Source organism: Pan paniscus, chromosome 13, assembly GCF_029289425.2.
Source record: "Pan paniscus chromosome 13, NHGRI_mPanPan1-v2.0_pri, whole genome shotgun sequence".
Taxonomy (NCBI): Eukaryota; Metazoa; Chordata; class Mammalia; order Primates; family Hominidae; genus Pan; species Pan paniscus.
In genome coordinates this window covers 18,163,206-18,184,271 of record NC_073262.2, presented here as the reverse complement: position 1 = coordinate 18,184,271, position 21,066 = coordinate 18,163,206, and the positions used below count along the sequence as shown (strand labels likewise).

The 21,066-nt window shown below is 37.1% G+C and overlaps 1 long non-coding RNA gene across 1 annotated transcript in view; it reads left to right on the top strand.

Moving 5' to 3' along the window:
* LOC129397248 (uncharacterized) overlaps window positions 1-21,066 on the top strand; it is a 207,258-nt gene that overhangs the window by 175,551 nt on the left and 10,641 nt on the right. Inside the window, exon 2 of the long non-coding RNA XR_008624471.1 lies at window positions 11,626-11,745. This is a non-coding gene — a long non-coding RNA (uncharacterized LOC129397248). The remainder of the gene's footprint in view (window positions 1-11,625; window positions 11,746-21,066) is intronic.

The following is a 21,066-nucleotide window of genomic DNA, read 5'->3' as shown; positions in this document are numbered from 1 at the left end:
ATTAAACCAAATAGATATATAAATGTAATATAACAGAAATTATAAATATGTGTACATTTAAGTAATCTTTCAATAACAATGTATTTCAAAGATATTTCACAGCTCAAAAAAAATACCATTTTGTCAAACTGGGAAAACAGAACATTTTTGCTAAATGATATTTTTTATTGGGGTAAGATATAAATAACAAAAAAACTTACTTTTTGATTTTTTAAGTATACAATTCAGTGGCATCAAATACATCCACAATGTTTTACAACTATTCACTAGTCATTTCCAGAACATTTTATTACAGCAAACAGAAACTCTCTACCTATTAAGCAATTAATTCCTCATTCCCACTATACCAAGCCTAGGGTAACATTGGTTCTATTTTCTGTCTCTAAAAGTTTGGCTATTGTGAGTACCTCATATAAGCATAATAATACAATATTTATCCTTTGCGTGCGGTTTATCTAACTTAGCCTAATGCCTTTAACTTTACTCATGTCGTAGCACGTATCAGAATTTTATTCTTTTTAAGGCTAAATGTTCCATTGTATATATACCACATTTTGTTTATCTAACTTTTGAAGGATATTTGCGTTGTTTCCATCTTTTGGCTGCTGTGAATAATATTGCCATGAATGTTAGTGCACAAATATATACACCTAGAAATGAAATGACTGGATCATAGATAATTCTATGTTTAACTTTTTGAGAAACATGTAAATTATTTTCTATAGCAATTGCATCATTTTATGTTCCCAAGAACAAAACACAAAAGTTCTAATTTCTCCACGTCTTCACCAACACCTGTTGTTTTCTCTTGTTAATAATAGCCAACCTATTTTGTGTGGGGAGGCATCTCATTGAAGTTTAGATTGGCATTTCCCAAATGACTAGTGAGGTCGAGCATCTTTTCATGTGCTTATTAGCCATCTGCATATCTTCTTTGGAGCAATGAACTATTCAAGTCCTTTTTTTTTTGTATTGGCTTGTTTGGTTTTTGTTGTTGAGTTGTAGGACTTCGTTGTATATTCTGGAAATTAACCTCCTGTTAGATAAGTAATTTGCCAATTTTTTTTCCTATTTAGCAGGTTGTCTTTTCATTCACTTAATAGTGCTATTCAATGCATAGAAATTTTTAACGGTGATGAAGCCAAAATTGTATTTTGTTTTGTTGCCAGTGCTTTTTTTTTCTTCATTTTTAACAACCGAACAGCTTTGGTTTCATTACCTTTTCTCAGTTATTTTTCTTTTCAATTTTATTAATTTCTGGTATTTATTACTTTCTTTCTCTTGCTACATTTGAGTTTTATTTGTTCTCCCTTTACTAGTTTCTTGAGGGTGGAAGCTTAGAACACTGTTTTGAGAATATTTTTATTTTCTCAATATAAGTATGTAATGCTATGAATTTCTCTGTGAGCATTGCTTTTCACTGCATTCACAAATTTTGACATGGTTCATTTTCATTCCACTTAAGTTCCATTTGGACTTAATTTTTAATTCATATGTTATTTTTTTTTTTTTGGTTTTATTATGGTCTAAGAATTCTTGACAAAATATGTGTTCTAATACTTTGGGGTGAAGTGTTTAACAAATTTTAAATTAGGTCAAATTGAGTGGCAATTTGGGTCATATATTCAATATCCTTACTATTTTTCTGCCTACTTTTTCTATCAATTACTGCAAAGGAGTGTTGAAGTCTGCATTTATGATTGTGGATTTCTCCATTTCTTCTTTTAGTCTATGTATTTTGATACTCAATTATTAAGTGCATGTGCATTTAGAATTTTTGTCTTAGAAAAATAGCCCTTTTATAATTAAATGATGTTTCTTTTTATTCTTATTTGTTTTTGGAAACTTACTTTTCTGATACTAATTGTCAGGCCTCTGAGCCCAAACTAAGCCGTCGCATCCCCTGTGACCTGCACGTATATGCCCAAATGGCCTGAAGTAACTGAAGAATCACAAAAGAAGTGAAAATGGCCTGTTCCTGCCTTAGGTGATGACATTCCACCACAAAAGAAGTGAAAATGGGCAGTCCTTGCCTTAAATGATGACATTACCTTTCCTTTTCCTGGCTCATCCTGGCTCAAAAAAGCTGTGAAATTCCTTTTCCTGGCTCATCGTGGCTCAAAAAAGCTCCCCCACTGAGCACCTTGTGACCCCCCCACTCCTGCCCACCAGAGAACAACCCCCCTTTGACTGTAATATTCCTTTACCTACCCCAATCTTATAAAACGGCCCCAACCCTATATCTCCCTTCTCTGACTCTCTCTTCGGACTCAGCCTGCCTGCACCCAGGTGATTAAAAAGCTTTATTGCTCACACAAAGCCTGTTTGGTGGTCTCTTCACACGGACACCAGTGAAACTAATATTGCTGCTTTCGCTTTATTTATTTTGGTTATTGTTTTAATAATATTTTACAGCTGTTTATCTTTAGCTTGCCTGTGTCCTTATGTTTAAAGTGAGATTTTGTAGGGATAACATATTGGATCTCGATTTGTAATGCAATTTTACAATCTCTGTCTTATCAGTAATTTTTATGCCATTCATACTTAGAGTGCTTATTAATTCATTGAATTAAAATCTACCATTGTCTCCTTCTATTTTTCTACCTATTATTTATTCTTCATCCTCTGTTTTCCTGTCTTTCATGGCTAATTAAGGAAATTTTTAGGATTTTAAAAATCTACTTTATTGGTTTATTAAGTCTATCTTTTAAAATATTTATAGTGATTGCTAAAATATTTAAATTATGCCTCCTTAATAAATGTTTAAATTATGCCTCCAAATAATACCATGCTGCTTCATGAATAGTAGAGCAACATAACAGTGCATTTGTGCATTCCCAAATCTATTCATCTTTTGCATTACTGTGTCATGTACTATATATTGCTAATATTTTTGTCTTAGTTTATCTTTAAAAAAAATTCTTCATATAGATCCAAGTTACAGTGTTATATTCCTTTTGCCTGAAGAATTTCTAAAATTTCTTGCAGGTTTAAACATTTATTGTTAGTCTTCTGACAAGAAATTCTCCCAGGTTTAATTTGTCTAGGAAAAGTATTAATTTTTATTCTTTGAAAAATATTTTTGCTTTTATAGAATGATAGGTTGGCAGTTAGGTTTTCAAATGTTTTAGTACTTTAAAAATGATATTTTATTTTTACAGCTGGCATGATTTCTGAAGAGAAATTCTTTTATAATTGTCATCTATATTCTTCTGTTAGAACTTTTTCCCTTTTTCTGCTTTCAAATATTTTGGTGCTGGTGTTTGGTTTGTCATTTTTATTTTATCCTGCTTGGTGTCCTCTGAGATTCTTAGAACATTGTTTTTGCATTTGTTTTTAATTTTGAAAAATTCTTAGCTATCATTTAGATATTTCTTCCTCCTCATTCTAGCTTCTCCTTCACGGATTCTATCACATATTTGTTACTGTTTAACAATGGCCTAGAAAATTGTGGTGTTGTGTTTTTCTTTTGATAACTTTTTTATACTTTTGAAGTTTGACTTTCAATAATTTCTATAAACCTATCTTCAAATTCACATATTTATTTCCTTTCTACATCAAGTCTACTGATGAGTACAACTAAGGCATTTTTCCTGTTATTTCCCCCTAGTTGATTCTTTCTGTTTCCTCTTTTTTTTCTAGAATTCCACCTAATTTTTAATGTTGTCCATCTTCCCATTAGAACCTTTAACTTAATAATCATGATTATTTTGATCCCATTTCACATAGTTCAACATCTTTGTCATATCTGCATCTGTTTCTTTGTCATATCTGCATCTGTTTCTGATTCTTGCTCTATACTTCAGGAGAGTCTGCCTTTTGCAGTTAGTTGTTTGATTTACTGCTTGTAAGCCTGGACATGGGCAGGGTAAAAAGGAGACAGTTATGTGATGCCCTGATTATGCTTCAAATATAGGAAGGCACCATTTCTCAGGATATTAGGGGTATAGTTTTGTCAGTACTCCTGCCCCTGCCCTAACTATAGTTCTTTGACCAACATATATTTCTACCCTTTTTTTTTGTAGTAGAGGGGATTTTTCAGTTTACTCCTCTAGCTGCAATGGGCTTTCTCCAGTATGCTAATGGCCTTCTTCTCAAAGATTCTGGCTTTTATTCTGTAAGAGAGATGGGGGGAAGAATTTCACTGGAATTTTGCCTTTCCTGCAATGGCAGTTCTTTTTCGTTGTGATTTTTGCATCCCAAGGAAAATTATCTCAAGACTCTCCCAAGATTGTCACTGAGTACCCAGTGAGCTTTACTGAACAAAAGGTAACAACAGTACATAGGCTCCCCCTATATTTTTGGACCCCAGCAGTTTCACTCCCTTTCCACCAATTCACCAGTCTCCCAAACTCAAATGTTCTAAACCGTGTCCTGCTGCCTTTACTTTTCTAGTTAAAACAGTGCTCCTGTCTGCCACTGATCTCCCTGGTGGCTGTTAGTGTCTACTTAGCTTTGGTGCCAGTTGTTGTCTAGTGACCTTGTCACTAACGCGTGTTGGAAAAAAAGTCACGGACTTGTTATTTGTCCAAATTTTGCTTTCATTGTAATTTTGAAAACAGTGTAATTTCTATTTCTATAATTTCCTGAGTGGATTCCAGAAGCATAAAGTATTATTTTAACATGCCAAATTTGTCATCTTTTGTTCACAGCATTTATGTGTAGTAATGTCAGGATATGGAATAATATGGATCTGTCAAAATTGTGGAATAATACTGGAGCTTTCAAAATAGTGATTTGGACAAAAGAACAAAGACCAAATATACATTTTTTTCTGCTTCCAAGGGATCCAAACTTATGCTTTATATATGACCTGCTTTCAGTTCAGAAAGATTTGTGTCTTAAGATAGAAATCATAAACTGAGGATGTCTGTCTATTTGCTTGTTGCCCCTGGAGGCTCTAGCAATTTTCACCTGTGGTTCACAAAGAAGACAAAAAACAAACCAAAAACCACGTGTTTTGTTGTTTTCTTTGCAATGACTACACTTTTTATAGATATCTGTATTAAAAAACCAACCAACAATACAACAAGTAAACCTCTCTTTTGTAACTCTCTAGTTAAGTTTTTAAGAAGTCCCTGCCCTGCTGATTCATTTTCAATGATCATATTCTCCATTCGAATTAGTTTGGAATTGGCACTCCATAAATGATCCAAAATGGGCAATTTTTCTTTTTTCCCATGGGAACAGATGTTCTGATATACGTAAAAGAATAATCCAAAAAATTAAAATCCTGGCCAGATTGTGTCATGATATCTGAGGAAAGATAAGATTTACACACATGCGTGCACACACACACACACACACACAAATTGTCAGTTGCCATTCTCACAAACACAATATTTGGTAAAACTTAAAAATCTTATTAGCAAGATGAAACAAAGCAAGATAAAACAAACAACCAAAAAACACATTTGGATTTGCTTATAGACTTAAAACCAAACTTGCACCAAGACTTTGCTAGATAAAATACAGGACAACCAGTTAAATTTGAATTTCAGATAAACAACAATTGATTTTTTTATTTACATAAGTATGTTCCAAAGATTATATGGGACATATCACAGTAATATATGTCTATTTATAGATTTTAAATTATATACCTATAATTTAAGGATGAAATAATACTTTGAATATTCTTGTACAAAATTTATAGTTATTTATCTGAAATTTCAACTTAATGAGGTAACCTATATATTTCTTAAATATAGAAACCTTAATTTAAAAAACAACTAAAAGTCTTGTATCAAATTACCTCAATGAAATGTTAAACCCCCAAAATGTATCAGCAAGGTTTCTGAAGTTTTGAGAAGACACAGCCTAGAAGTAATAGATTAAATATTACCCCAGAGTATTTAACAAAATAAGTTTTATACTCTAGTAAAGACTCTCTCACATCATAAAAAAACAAAAATTCTCTCCGAGCAGAAGTATATTTTTGTGAATATAACTTCTACATTAATTACCAGGTTTTGACTTAGGTAACTGGTAATACATAGCAATAGACTCTCCTTTTCACAGTAAAAATAGACTACAAAGTACCGAGAAATAGATAAGTTATTTGCATTTTAGTTTTTATTTTAATAAAGAATGTTAACCTAGCAGGAATATGGAGTACAACCTCAAATTTAAATATAAATAACAATAAACAACTGAGTTTTGCAAATAAAGAATTTCCACTCCCTCATATACACACAAACACAAAGCTAGAAGTATTATAAATTTTTGTAAGAACTGTCTGTTTGGAAAGCTGAACTCCAAATTATGTATACATTGATTCATATATAATACAGAGTTTAAAATGTGATAAATTTGAAGATGTTAATTGAATGTTGTTTGATTTGTAGCCAAAAATAATGACACTACATTTCTGTATATAAAAGAAAAATACACATGAATTAAATTATGTTCAAAAAATGTTTTTCTAATAGATTTTAAGTTAAATTTTAAAAATAACATTTGATTTGACAGAAAGAAGCTACAGGTCAAAGAAATAATAAGAGATTTAGGCCTGAGTCTAGGTTCTTAGAAAAACAAAGTGGCAGCTCTCTGATTCTGAAATAATGAGGGGTTGAGTTTAGAACCTCTGTCCCCATTAATAAAAACAAGTTCTTAACCACTTTTTTCCTAAACATTAATTCTAATTTGGAGTTATCTTCTTTTGAGTGCAGGTGGGAAACAGAGTCTCACTGTTGCCCAGGCTGGACTGCAGTGTCATGATATCAGCTCACTGCTACCTCTGCCTAGCGGGTTCAAGTAAAACTCCTGCCTCAGCCTCCTGAGTAGCTGGGATTACAGGCGTGCACCATCATACCCAGCTAATTTTTGTATTTTTAGTTGAGTTGGGGTTTCACCACGTTGGCCAGACTGGTTATGAACTCCTGGCATCAAATGATCCACCCACATCAGCCTCCCAATGTGCTGGGATTACAGGTGTGAGCCACTACGCCCGGCCTGGAGTTATCTTAATCAATGTCCTTCATATTTAAATAATGGTTTAACTAAATAATTCTATGATAATAGACATTTTATCACTTTACCTTATGCCAATATTCTGTTTGTTTTTGATCTGTAGTTATGAGTTTATTGCAAAATGTGAAATATTGAATTCCATATACAAATTTTATTTTCTTCACTAATACTAAATTTCTAAAGCTACATGTAAATGTGATGAAAAACACAGAATTGCAATTTCAATATGTTATAACTGCAAACACGGGCATCATGTGGAAAATGGTTTTACAGGGCATAATCCAAAAATCACATGACTCTACAAGAGTTTCCACCTTTTTTTCTGGTTTGGTTTAGTATTTCTCTGTTAATATATTTCAAAATTAGTCGAACCTAATTTATGTTATGGTTGTATTTTACAACGGTTTTTATTTGCTTGAATCATTTTTAAACCCATGAATTAATAAGGTTATAGATGTCTATACTTAGTAAATGATGTCTGAGAAACTCAATTTTTACAGCAGACTTGCCCATAATTTATGTGGAAATACCAATAATAAGGATGAAAAACTGAATTTTGACCCATGAGAGAAAAAAATTAGTTCAGGCAAAATTTAAAGAGCCTTCATTAATATGCTCTTTATTAATAATATGGAATTCTAAGATACTGGATACCAGCTTGATTCCCTGCAGAAAGGTAAAGCTATAACTGGTATTAGGTCAAGAATGTTATTGAAATTAATTAGATTTGTATATTATAATCTTTGTTATAATAACAGACGGGATAATTTTTTAAACTGAAAAAGGATTGTTGTATATAATAAAGAATTTTAGCTCACAAAAGAACAATACATATTTTAAGGCTGTAATATTAAGATATGATCTGTTAGAGATAAAATTATTAAATAGCAAAAATATTTATATTACTAAAAATAATAGGAAGCAGAATATATTAATTCATTCATAAATCTCTCTCTCACACTCTTTCTCTTGCACACACATATATATGTACAAAGAAAGAGACAGAGATCTCATTGAAGATTGTTAGATGTGGGAAAATGAGAGTTATCCAAGTCTTACAGTGGACAGGTAGAGTGAACCTTCTTCTCTAACCCAGGGGCTATCTCCACTAAGAAAAAATGAGGGACTGAGAGACTCTAGTTTCTAGGAACAGAGCTGTGGAAGGTCAATGCCTCAGAAGAGAAATAACTGGAATCAAGTGAAAGTAAACCAAACTATCCACCAGACACTTATCTAGCCTCTAATATAGAATAAAATAATTTGAATAAACATCCTATGTGTTAAACACTATTTAAAAACAAGGAAGTACACAGAAAGGGATAAATTCTATTCTGTAGTTATATTTTGGTATAAATGCCTTGTTTTGAAACTAATGTTGGCATTTTAATTGAAGAAGAAATATAATTATACAGTTTGTTAGCAACCACTGCTTTCAGAATAAAAAATGGAAAGAGAAACAATTATATTATCTAACATTTAAATAGAAAAAATTATTTTGTTGATACTAAATAGAAATGATCAATATGACTTTACAAGAGTCAAAATAATAACACGTTTCCTCTAGCTTTTTTTTCCACTGAAATGTATCAAATACTGTTATTCCACAGTATTCCCCAGAGCCTAGATGCCATTTTTTTCTCAAATATTTTACCAAGAATCTCCAGAGTTCTTCAGATAATATTTATTCTCCTTATTTCATATTTGAGGCAGAAGAACATGAAGGAGAGCTTGGTACAACCTGTTGCTCCAGAAACCAAGAAACTTTCAAAGACTATTCAAGTCATGGCAAAAGGACATAAGAAGAAATCTAAAGCAAACTTCCACTGACCAAAACTGAGATGATTTGAACATAAAATATACAGCAATGTCTATAGCTAATTAACATGTATGCAATCTGAAAATCCATGAACCCATAATTAACACATGTATTTTTAACAGGATAAATCATCCTACATAAAGTAATGAAAAATTCCATGGGGTCTTAAGGCCTTTAAGGTATATTTTTAATACTTATCAAATTTATAGTTTTTCCACATAAAAAAGAAGGAAAATATTATATACCTTGAGTTCCTCAGCTGAATGAGAATTGGAGACTTCCTAATGATAAACTGAACCATCTAAGGACCAAATGTTAGCCCAGAAAAGTAAAACCAAGATCTCTGTGCTAATCGCAATTTTTAACTTTTAGAATAAATGAAAGGAAAAGTGTGTGTGTGTGTGTGTGTGTGTGTGTGTGTTAAGGATTGATTTTCTCATTATTTATATTCACTCTGAAGGCAAACACCACACACCCACATGCACACACACACACACGAGACACACGTATATATCTCCCACGTATTCATAACACATTATAAACATTTCTTCTCAAGGGTTTCTGTTCTTCGCTCTCAACATCATAGACCCTTGTGGAGAGTTAGAAAAGGCAAACTTTTCTACATGTAGCAAATTCCTATAAGCAAGAATAAAACTATCATGAGCTCCAAAGACACTGTTATTCTCATGTTTTTTTCAATATGGCATTTGAACTGTATCACTCACTTCCCAATGCAGTCCTATATGGTACTTCTCTGAATTGGTGGTTTACATTATCAGAGAGCACATAAATGTGACTCTGCTGGTTAAAGAAAAATAGACACCAAATATTTGGTGAGTTTAGTGCAGACATTTAGGGCCACAAAAGGTCAGATAAGAAGTGTAGATCTTGGAGTTACTGGATTATGAAAAATATGTTCAAAGCAGAGTTGGAACATGAGGAAGAGCTTGATGGGTGGATAGAATTGGGCTAAGCAGAAAGGACTGGAGGCACTTGACATTGTAGGAAGAGAGTAAATAAGGAGTCCGAGCCTGTGGTGCAAGCTTCTCAATCTGCGGCATGGTAAAGAGACCAACCTGGCCAAAAGGAAGAATATACGGTGTGAGGAAATAAAGTCCACCTAAGTGGGAACACACAGAAGCCAGTTATTCAGGCTAGTTATAACACTTGTGTTTGGCAGAATTTAAATGCTATCAAGGAAAATGGAAGTGTTATAATTTAAAAAGGGTAGGTTTCAGGTAACATCTGATGGGAGATTGTCAGCATATGGAAACTGGAGGTGGACTAGAGATAAACAGAACACCTTATGTTTATTTGGGGAGCATACTTGTTTTTTTTCTGGTTAGTCCTTAGTTGCACTGTGGGATAAAAACTGGGAAGGTGATGGTTCTTGACTGCTGCAGAGGCTATGATTTGACTTGCTGAGTTTCTTATGTGAGTCAGAGTTCTAGTGCCATGAATGGCCTGGCCAGTGTTTACATGTGTATTCAGTCTCTCTGTTGTGAATTATTGAAAAATTAGTTTGAATAGAAATAAGGTATCTTGAGAGTCAAGGGATCTAACTCTGATAAAGAAAATATGTTACATATACACCATGGAATACTATGCAGCCATAAAAAAGAATGAGATCTTATCCTCTGCAGGGACATGGATGGATCTGGAGGCCATTATCCTAAGCAAACTAATACAGGAATAAAAAACCAAATACCAAATGTTCTCACTGACAAGTAGGAGCTAAAGGATGAGAACACATGGACACACAGAGGGGAACAACACACACTGGGGCTTATTGGAGGGTGGAGGTTGGGAGGAGGGAGAGGATCAAGAAAAATAACCAGTGAGTTCTGGGCTTAATACCTGGGTCATGAAATAATCCGTACTACAAACCCTCATGATATAAGTTTCCCTATGTAATAAACCTGGACTTGTACCCCTGAACTTAAAATAAATAAATAAAATAGTTGTTTTATTTGATCCCTTAAAACAAAATGAATTGTTAACTCTCATGCTTCCCTGCTGGCCATACTGTTATTATGTAAGCAAAGGTATTTTGCTTTTTAGAACAGCAAAATAATCAGATGGTTCTTTGGATTGTGAGAACAGGGCGGGAAAAGAGTAACATAACTTCATAATAAAAATAATTCAAGCAGAATTCTCCCATAACATTTGTTTAGCCTAAAGGCATAGGGGTCTTCTATCTATTCCCCGTCATTCTAACTATACTGTCTAATATGTAGTCAACTTGAATAGTTGCTATCTGATCACAGTTTTTTACTCTTTGACCAGCAATTTTGTTGTCATTTGAACACTGTCAGATTCTCTATTTTTCCAATTCTTACTAAAGGTTTGAGTCATCACAAAGTACAGTTGATCAGTGTTACATTGGAATTTGTTTTACCTTTGGATGATTAAATGCAGTCCTTGTTCTCCTTTTGTTTTCTCGAGAAAACAGACTTTTGAGAATTTCTACTTCTATGTCTCAAGACGTAAAAGGAAAATAAAAAGCGTTAGTGGAATGTTTCATGAGGAATGAAATTTCAACTACTGGGAGAAGCCAATGTCTAGATTCTCTGAAAATTTTATTTTTCAAAGAATAATATTTCTCACCAATACAGATAATCATTCCTTTCCTACATCAAAAAGAAACTTTTCAAAAAGGCTGATACAAGATAGGTAGTATATAATATCCATGTATGTATTTTTCCTGCCATATTAGACATGATCTTAAAATTTTTCATTATCCTAACTTGTTCCTTGAAAGAGATAAAATCCTAAGAAAAATGCTTTTAAAGAACTCAGAGGATTTTTTTTTTAATTTCATTTATGTTTTTTCTTAGAGACACGGTCCTCTCTTTGTTGCCTAGGCTGGAGTACAGTGGTGTGATCACAGCTCACTATACCCCTGAACTGCTGGAATCAAGTGATCCTACTGCCTCAGCCTCCCAGAAGATGGTCAGGTGTGTGTCACCACATTTAGCTAATCTTTCTATTTTCTTCTGTAGAGACAAGCCCTCCCTATGTTGCTCAGGCTGATATCAAACTCCTGGCCTCAAGCGATCCTCCCCCAACTCAGCCTCCCAAAGTTCTAGGATTACAGTTGTGAGCCCCTGTGCTAGGTAGGCCAGGTTACAGTTTTCAAATCTAGATATGACTGAGTTACTTTTCTTGATAGCTTTATGTATGGCATAAAGAGAATATTTATCTTATGTTTATGTCTTAATTAGAAATATCTGCATCTCATTTATTACTGAGGAGGACTAGACATGAGGTTGGCTGCAAGTAGAGTCTGGAAAACTGAAGCAACTTCAGAAAGTCAAAAACGGGAAAGAAAACCACGATATGTAGAACTCATTTTTAAAAGTAAGGTGCATTTAGTTGTGGTTCCGTTCAACAGGAGGTAATGGTGGTGGGAGATAACATATTAATCTTTTAGACAAAGCATAGCAGTTTATGACATCCTGGAATTGAACATATTCTAAATTAAACAGGACAAACATCAAGCTTCCAGATAACCTGGTCAAGTATATCAAAGTGTTAGCTCTTGTTAACGTGGATAAACGTAGAGCTCAAGAAAGAAAGGCAGATATAACCTACAGAATTTTTTGTTTTGCTTTGCTTTTAGTTTAGTTTTAGAAACAAACAAAAAACTGATATAAAAAAGCTTTTGCTAAATACTAACTGGGAATCAAATTGAAACCACTCAGGACCCTTCCGCCCCTGCACAGCAAGCTAGGATTAGGGATGGATCTTCAAGCCTAGTAGTAAACTTGAGTACTAGATGGAGAATCCAAATCTAAAATCCAGTTCTTCAAATGTGGTTTCCATTGTACAAATAGTACATGCTGGGTTTAGAGTGTCTCCAGTGCATACCAAGAGGACGACTGGGGAGATATCTGCTCTGGGTACAGACAACAGAAAGGTATATAATTTCATAAATTATTTTATTAAATAAAAAGAATAACAAAACTGAAATTCAATCTGATTTTATGATCACCATACATTAGCAATATCAGTTAATACTCCTCCTTGGGTGGGCTGACAGCTCCTATTGCCAACTCCCCCTACTCACCACCTTTGTACACTGCATGGTCCCTGGGTACCTAGAAGGCATACCATAGTAGACAGTAGATCCTGGACCTATAGGCAGAAACATTTAAAATCCCAAACGTTTTGGAAAATCAGGACTAAAACTCTTTGTATTTTCTAATTTGTCATGCTTTGCTTCAGGTATAGGAAGACTACAGCTTTCAGTGCCTCTAGCTATAAGAAGTTAAAGACAGAATGACCATGACATTCCTTTAAAGGTTAAAGGGAAACCAGGAAAACCTAACTCCCAGGGACTTTTTTTAAGTGAGTGAGAAATAAACATTTCTTACATCAAGCCACTGAGATTTGAAAACTGTTACAGAAGCTAATAATATCAACCTTGATCAATACATTCCTGCATGTGGTGTACGGAAGTCCCTTTGCCAAAAACAGATACTCTTTTCCTCTACCTTGTGTGTCAGTGTATGTATGTGCATGTACATGAGAATTAATGAGGTATACATAGGGAAAATGTGAGACACATTACCAAACTCTAGCAACAATAACCTAAATGTGCCCAGAAGTTCCTTCTCTCTCCATTTATTCTTTGCAGGGTACAGGGAGGGGAAGATGGACTCAGTTTCTAAGACACCACATAGCATAGCTGCTGAGAGTATGCATTTTGAAAACAGTCTACCTATAGTTGAATCCTGGCTGAGACCATGCAAGCTCAGTATTCTCTAAACTCAAGACTCACCCTCTTTCTACAATGCTTCTCCTTTCATATATAAAATTCTTGTCAGTAGACTTACAGGAATACTTGAAGGTAAAGTAAATACTCATTTCTTCAGCAGAGGGACAATGTGAGAAACCAATTATAAATAGCAATGTCTCCTGAAAAAACTAGACTTTTTAATGTTGCTCAGGCTCAGTGGGTATTACAAATAAAATCAGCTGAAATATGATGCTACTTAGCTGTAGGACTGCTATAAACACTTTAGGCTTCACAATTTACTGTTAAAATTCATCACATTTTCATCTCAAAGCTGTTGCAAATGCATAGCTGAATCAATCAGTCAGTTGTTGATTCTCACTGTGGAATTCAATAGTACATTTGCAATTATATCAGTGCAAATTTTTCTGAAACATAATGTTTTTCCTTTGGAAAGTACAGACTATTTTGGTGGTTTCTAAATATTTACATGAACATGTACATCTATATATGCACTGATATGTCCACTGAAAATTTCAATCAAACTTTATGTTATATCTTTAAAAATTGTCATTTTGTATTAATGAAAATTTAGCATCTTTTTTTCCGTTCGGTTGTAAATTATCTGACAGCAAGCATCTGAAGTATGGAAAGATCAATATATTTCATATTTTTCTGGTATATTTTATATTTTTCTATGATATCCAAAGATTATCAATACCAATGAATTAATGAGGAAAGAGCTAACAGATCTTTAAGCTATATATTTTGGGCCAACAAATCTAATAATGTTAACTTCTATAATTCCTTTGTATCATAATTTCAATAACACATTGGGATTGTTCGTAGTATTATAACACCAAATCAACCAGTGGCATTTGAATGCTTGATAGGATATTTATTATAAAAAACAGATTAAAATATTTTTACTAAGACATAACTCCTTTACCCCTTCATAAAGAATGTGGCCGGGCGCAGTGGCTCACGCCTGTAATCCCAGCACTTTGGGAGGCCAAGACACGCAGATCACCTGAGGTTGGGAGTTTGAGACCAGACTGACCAACATGGTGAAACCACGTCTCTACATAAAATACAAAATTAGCCAGGCATTGTGGCACATGCCTGTAATCCCAGCTACTCGGGAGGCTGAGGCAGGAGAATCGCTTGAACCTAGGAGACGGAGGTTGCAGTGAGCCGAAATTGCACCTTTGCATTCCAGCCTGGGCAACAAGAGCAAAACTCCATCTCAAAAAAAAAAAAAAATAGTGTCTGTTAATTTTCAACCAAAGTGTTAATGGAGAGGCATGTTTTGCTAGACTGTTTGCCTATTACTTACTACCACAGAAGTAGTATTTATTTCCATCCACTCACTGACTTTATGACCTCAAAAATCTTTAAATAGTTATTACTTAAAAGGAGTAACCAATAAACAAGGATGAATTGCTGCTTTGTGTTATTCAAAATTCAGTGCTGAACCAACTCTTCAGGCAGGTGGATGAAAAGTGGTGAAGGAAACCAAAAATTTTTTTGCAAAATAGATTTCCTTCACATAGTTTAAGATGGCTACTTAGAATAGCTTGTTATGTAAGAATAGCTAAAAAGCCGGGGGGTTTTCTTGGAGGGGGGGATGTTTGCATCTCTAGAGAATCTACATTGATGCAGCCAGACTTTCTCAAGGCATTTCCTTGTCCAACCTAGGAAAGATTAACTGAGAGTTTGACACCTCTTCTATTATTTCTGTTTACATGCTGTTGAGCAAGACAGATATACCCGAGACTGGGAGGAAAAAGAGGATTAGTTGGACTTATACATGGCTGTGGAGGCCTCAGAATCATGGCGGGAGGTGAAAGGCACTTCCTACATGGTGGCAGCAAGAGAAAATGGGGAAGAAGCAAAAGCAGAAACCCCTGATAAACCCATCAGATCTTGTGAGACATATTCACTATGATGAGACTAGCACAGGAAGGACCAGCCCCCATGATTCAATTACCTCCCCCTGGGTCCCTCCCACAACATGAAGGAAATCTGGGAGATATGAGTCAAGTTGAGATTTGGGTGGGGACACAGCCAAACTATATAATTCTGCCTCTGGCCCCTCCAAATCTCATGTCCTCACCTTTCAAAACCAATCATGCCTTCCCAAGAATACTCCAAAGTCTTAACTCATTTCAGCATTAATCCAAAAGTCCACAGTCCAAAGTTTCATCTAAGACAAAGCAAATCCCCTCCACCTATAAGCCTGTCAAATCAAAAGCAAGCTAGTTACTTCCTAGATACATGGAGGTACAGGTATTGGGTAAATATAGCCATTCCAAAGGGAAGAGATTAGCCAAAACAAAGGGGTTGCAGGGCCCATACAAGTCTGAAATCCAGCAGTGCAGTCACATTTTGAAGCTCCAAAATGTTGGGAGGCTGAGGCAGGCAGATCTCAAGGTCAGGAGATCGAGAACATCTTGGCCAACGTGGTGAAACACAGTCTCTATTAAAAATACAAAAATTAGCCAGGCATAGTGGCATGCACCTGTATTCCCAGCTACTCTGGAGGCTGAGGCAGGAGAATCTCTTGAACCCGTGAGGCGGAGGTTGCAATGAGCCGAGATCATGCCACTGCACTCCAGCCTGGGCAACAAGAGCGAAACTCCATCTCAAAAAAAAAAGCTCCAAAATTATCTCCTTTGACTCCAAGTCTCACATGCAGGTCACACTGATGAAAGAGGTGGGTTCCCATGGTCTTGGACAGCTCTGCTCCTGTGGCTTTGCAGGGTACAGCCTCCCAACAGCTTTCATGGGCTGGTGTTGAGTGTCTGCAGCTTTTCCAGGCACAGGGTGGAAGCTGTTGGTGCATCTACCATTCTGGTGTCTGGAGGATGGCAGGCCTCTTCTCATAGCTCCACTAGGCAGTGCCCCAGTAGGGGCTCTGTGTGGGGGCTCTGACCCCACATTTCCCTTCCGCACTGCCCTAGAAGAGGTTCTCCATGAGCGCCTCCCCGCTGCCACAATCTTTTGCCTGGGCATCCAGGTATTTCCATACATCTTCTGAAATCTAGACAGAGGTTCCCAACCCTCAGTTCTTGAATTCTGTGTACCCACAGGCTCAACACCACATGGAAGCTGCCAAGGCCTGGGGCTTCCACCCTCTGAAGCCACAGCCCAAGCTCTACATTGGCCCCTTTTGGCCATGGCTGGAGTGGCTGGGACACAAGGGATGAAGTCCCTAGGCTACACACAGCACAGGCACCCTGGGCCTGGCCCATGAGACCAGTTTTTCCCCAGGGCCTCTGGACCTGCGATGGAAGGGGCTGCTGTGAATGTCTCTGACATGGCCTGGAGACATTTTCCTCATGGTTTTGGGGATTAACATTAGGCTCCTTGCTACTTATGCAAATTTCTGCAGCTGGCATGAATTTTTCCCCAGAAATTGAGTTTTTCTTTTCTATTACATAGTCAGGCTGCAAATTTTCCAAACTTTTATGCTCTGTTTCCTTTATAAAACTGAGTGCCTTTAATGGAACCCAAGTCACCTCTTGAATGCTTTGCTGCTTAGAAATCTCTTCCTCCAGATACCCTAAATCATCGCTCTCAAGTTCAAAGTTCCACAACTCTCTAGGGCCGGGGCAAAATACCCCCAGTCGCTTTGCTAAAACATAACAAAAATCACCTTTGCTCCAGTTCGCAACAAGTTCCTCATCTCCATCTGAGACCACCTTAGCCTGGATTTTATTGTCCATATTGCTATCAGCCTTTTGGGCAAAGCCATTAAACAAGTCTCTAGGAAGGTCCAAACTAGCCCACATTTTTCTGTCTTCTTCCGAGCCCTCCAAACTGTTCCAACCTCTGCCTGTTACCCAGTTCCAAAGATGCTTCCACATTTTCAGATATCTTTTCAGCAACACCCCACTTCTGGTACCAGTTTACTGTATTATTCTGTTTACATGCTGTTGATACACAGATACCCAAGACTGAGAAAAAAAGAGGTTTAATTGGACTTACAGTTCCACATGGTTGGGGAGGCCTTAGAATCATAGCAGGAGGTGAAAGGCACTTCTCACATGGTGGTGGCAAGAGAAAATGAGGAAGGAGCAAAAGCAGAAACCCCTGATAAACCCTTCAGATCTCATGAGACTTATTCACTATCACAAGAATAGCAAGGGAAAGACTGGGCCCCATGATTCAATTACCTCCCATTATGTCCCTCCCACAACACAGGGGTATTCTGGGAGATACAATTTGAGATTTGGGTGGGGACACAGCTAAACTATATTATCTCTAAAGATCTGAAAGACACATTCACCATCTACTTTCTCTGAGGGCTGCTACCTGTGAGGTTTCATCTATGTAACAAGACCACCTTTGCTAGCCAGGCCTCCTCTACTCCCTAGCCCATAACCTGCTTTGCTACTATCATCTGTTTTGACAGGATCCAAGCCCGCATTCTCTCTGTAACCTCAAGATGATATGTAAGCTTCTGTATCTTACTGGGGTCTGGGGTAATTGCTCTGGTTTTTTGGGGTAATTGCTCTGGGTAATTACTGGTTCTGAGACAGGAATAATACAAGGAGGTCACATTAGAATAGAAAATTTCAGACAGCAGTTTTACACAACTAGCAAAAAAGAAGGTGTTGAAATAGCTGCATAAGCTAGCAGCTGTTAAGACCCAGAAAACCAGGGTTTGGGCAGAACTGGCTAAGACCCACTGGATCCAAAATAAATTTGGATTTGACTTATGTTTCCCCTAGGACATCATTATTTGCTCATTAACATGCTAAATTGCACACCCACCAGTGCCATGACACTTCTGGGAACATCCATATTTGGTGAAGAAATTAGTAGCGCCACAGTTCCACAGATACCTTTTTCTAGGAATCTTCACAAATATTTTACTCTTTGGCTAAAGAAATCCACAAACCAAATACTAATGCAGGAACAGAAAACCAAATATTTACTAACATGCTACGTGGTTACATAATTTCAATAACCCCACTGTTCAAACCCCTGGAATTCTATCACAGGATACCTATCAAGTGTGACATGGTAGGCAGAAGATAGGTAGAAGCCCCCAAACCCCTTTGTGCATGACTCCTTCAATAGAGAAAGCCCGCACTTTCCATTTTTAAGTGTGTACTTTTGCTTTGCAATAAATGTCCATACTTTCAAGATATTCCCACTCATCCTTGAATTGCTTCCTGCTACAGTGTCAAGAGCCTTGACACCAGTCAGCTGTAATTGAGGTCTCATCACATTTTGGGATCTCCCTAGCCCACTGGTATCTCTCTATCATGATCCAGCCAGGAGCATTATCACCCCCATTTTAGAACCACTGGCAGTTGGTAAGTCTCACTCCAATCTGAGTCAGAGTATTCTCACTCTCTAGAGTTACTCCTACTTTCTTCCTTGTTCCTAGAAACAAACTACAGCATGACTCCCCTCAGCCATAGCACCTCTGCTCCTTCCAGCTGGAAAACCCAGTTTACACTTACAGGCAACAAGCAAAAGTGGGAAGGTTTCTGAAATGCCAGAGTCCTCCCTGAGGGAAGGCTAATGAGGATGGTAGGGTAAAGTCCCATACCGTGCAGTGGCTAGACAGCTTTCAAGGAGCACTATCACTTTCTCCTGGGAAACGTCTTTCATTTTCCTAAGGGACCAACTCTGCCAAGACACTGATCCTGGTTGGGAACTGTTGTATCTTTCCTATCTCTCTTTAAACCCTGCTTTTGTGATTTTCTCTTCTCATGCTTCTTTCTCATATTTCACACAAAAGCTTAGTAAACTCTTTGAACCCAGCAAGATAGGCCACTTAGATATTGTCCTCTGGAATGCCAAACTTAGTCTATGGTTCTAAAGGAGTCTCTTCAAGGTCCTTGTTTATTGGCCATGCTGAATCATCTCTAATCTCAAGTTTTACTTGATGATAAACATTCAGACACATATCGGCATGCTTGCCCCTTTCAAAATAGGCTCACGATTCATCCCACTCAACCCTGAAGGCCTATTTTCAAAGCCCCAGAGGCCATGGATACCTGGGCAACACTGGGGATCCAGGAAATGCCTGGATGCCAAGACAATCAGCCAAAGAAACAGGGACACATGTCTCTCTGGTCTGGCCATGGAGTGGGCCAATTGTAAGGGCCATGCTCATGCACCTGGACAAAAAAATGCCAGGACCAGTGCCTCCATGAGAGAAGCATCCTGTTATTTCCCCCTTATTTTTCAGGTTGACCCAAAGACAAGTCAAGGTCATGGGCAACTCTCTGGGGTTTAATGGCCAATGAACAGGGCCCTAAAATTTAATACAGTCTTACAATTAGAACTTTTTTGTATACATCAGAAAAAAATGGAGTGAAATACCATGTGTACAGGCCTTCATGGCATTTTTTCAGAATTCTGATCTTCCTGGGAATTGCTGCCTTTGTTATGCTCATACCCCTTTAGGGAAACCAAGAAACAGTTATCCTAGAGTATCCCCTCTTGGGAAATGTACCTCTCCAGAGCCTTCTCCCACCTCTTAACCCAGACTTAATTCCAGCACCCTCAGCTCCTCTCTCTTACTCACCTTCACTTCAAGTCCCCATTCTTTTGCTAGTTCCACCATCTCCAGTGCCGAGAGTCCTGCTAGTCCACTTCCGTGCCAACCTATATACCCTTGCCTACCAAGGGAACAGAGCCCTGCTGGGGTCACCTGCAGCAGCATTTTCTACCTTCCTGGTCATTTTAAGTTATGCCTATTTAGGGAGGTGGCCAGTGGGGATGCTAGGACCATTTTAGCACATAGGCCTTTTTCAGAGTCTGACTCAGCACAATGTAGACAGAGGTTGGGCCAATTTTCAGATGACCCAACTAAATGGAGAAATTTCAGGCACTCTTATTCTCATTTGAGTTAACTTGGGGAGATATGCATATTATCTTGTACAAGTATTGCAACTGTGAAGCAAAGCAGGGTATTTTGGTGTAGGCACAGGCTTCTGCTGACATTTGTCAGCCGGGGACCCTGAACGATAGGCTGTGTGGGGCCACATCTGTGCCTAACAATGACCCTAATTGGAACTATCAACAGGGCCAAGCTGATCTAAGAACAAGAAATCATACAGACTCATTTCGTGTAGGGATGAAAAAAATGCTCCACTGAGCATGTGAACTTTGATAAGATAAGGTAAATAACTCAAGGAAAGGATGAAAACCCAGCTTTATTCCATGAGTGCCTTGTGGAGGCCCTAAGAGATTATACTAATATTGACCCCGGTATTGATGTTGGCCAAATTTTACTAAGCACACACTTTATTAGCCAGTCAGTGCCTGAAAATCAGAAGAAAATTACAGAAATTGGCTTTGTGATTCCAAACGCATATTTATAAAATGCTTGATGTAGTTTTCAGAGTATTCAATAATAGAGATGGGGCTGAAAAGGCTGCAGGAACCTCACATGCCAAACAGTGGGATAAAGAGCCGGCCCAAATGACAACAGTCACTATAAGCAGTGGCCTGCAATCTCAGGGTCACCAAGGGGGACGTCTCACCCACAGACCAAACAGGCGTAACAGCAAAC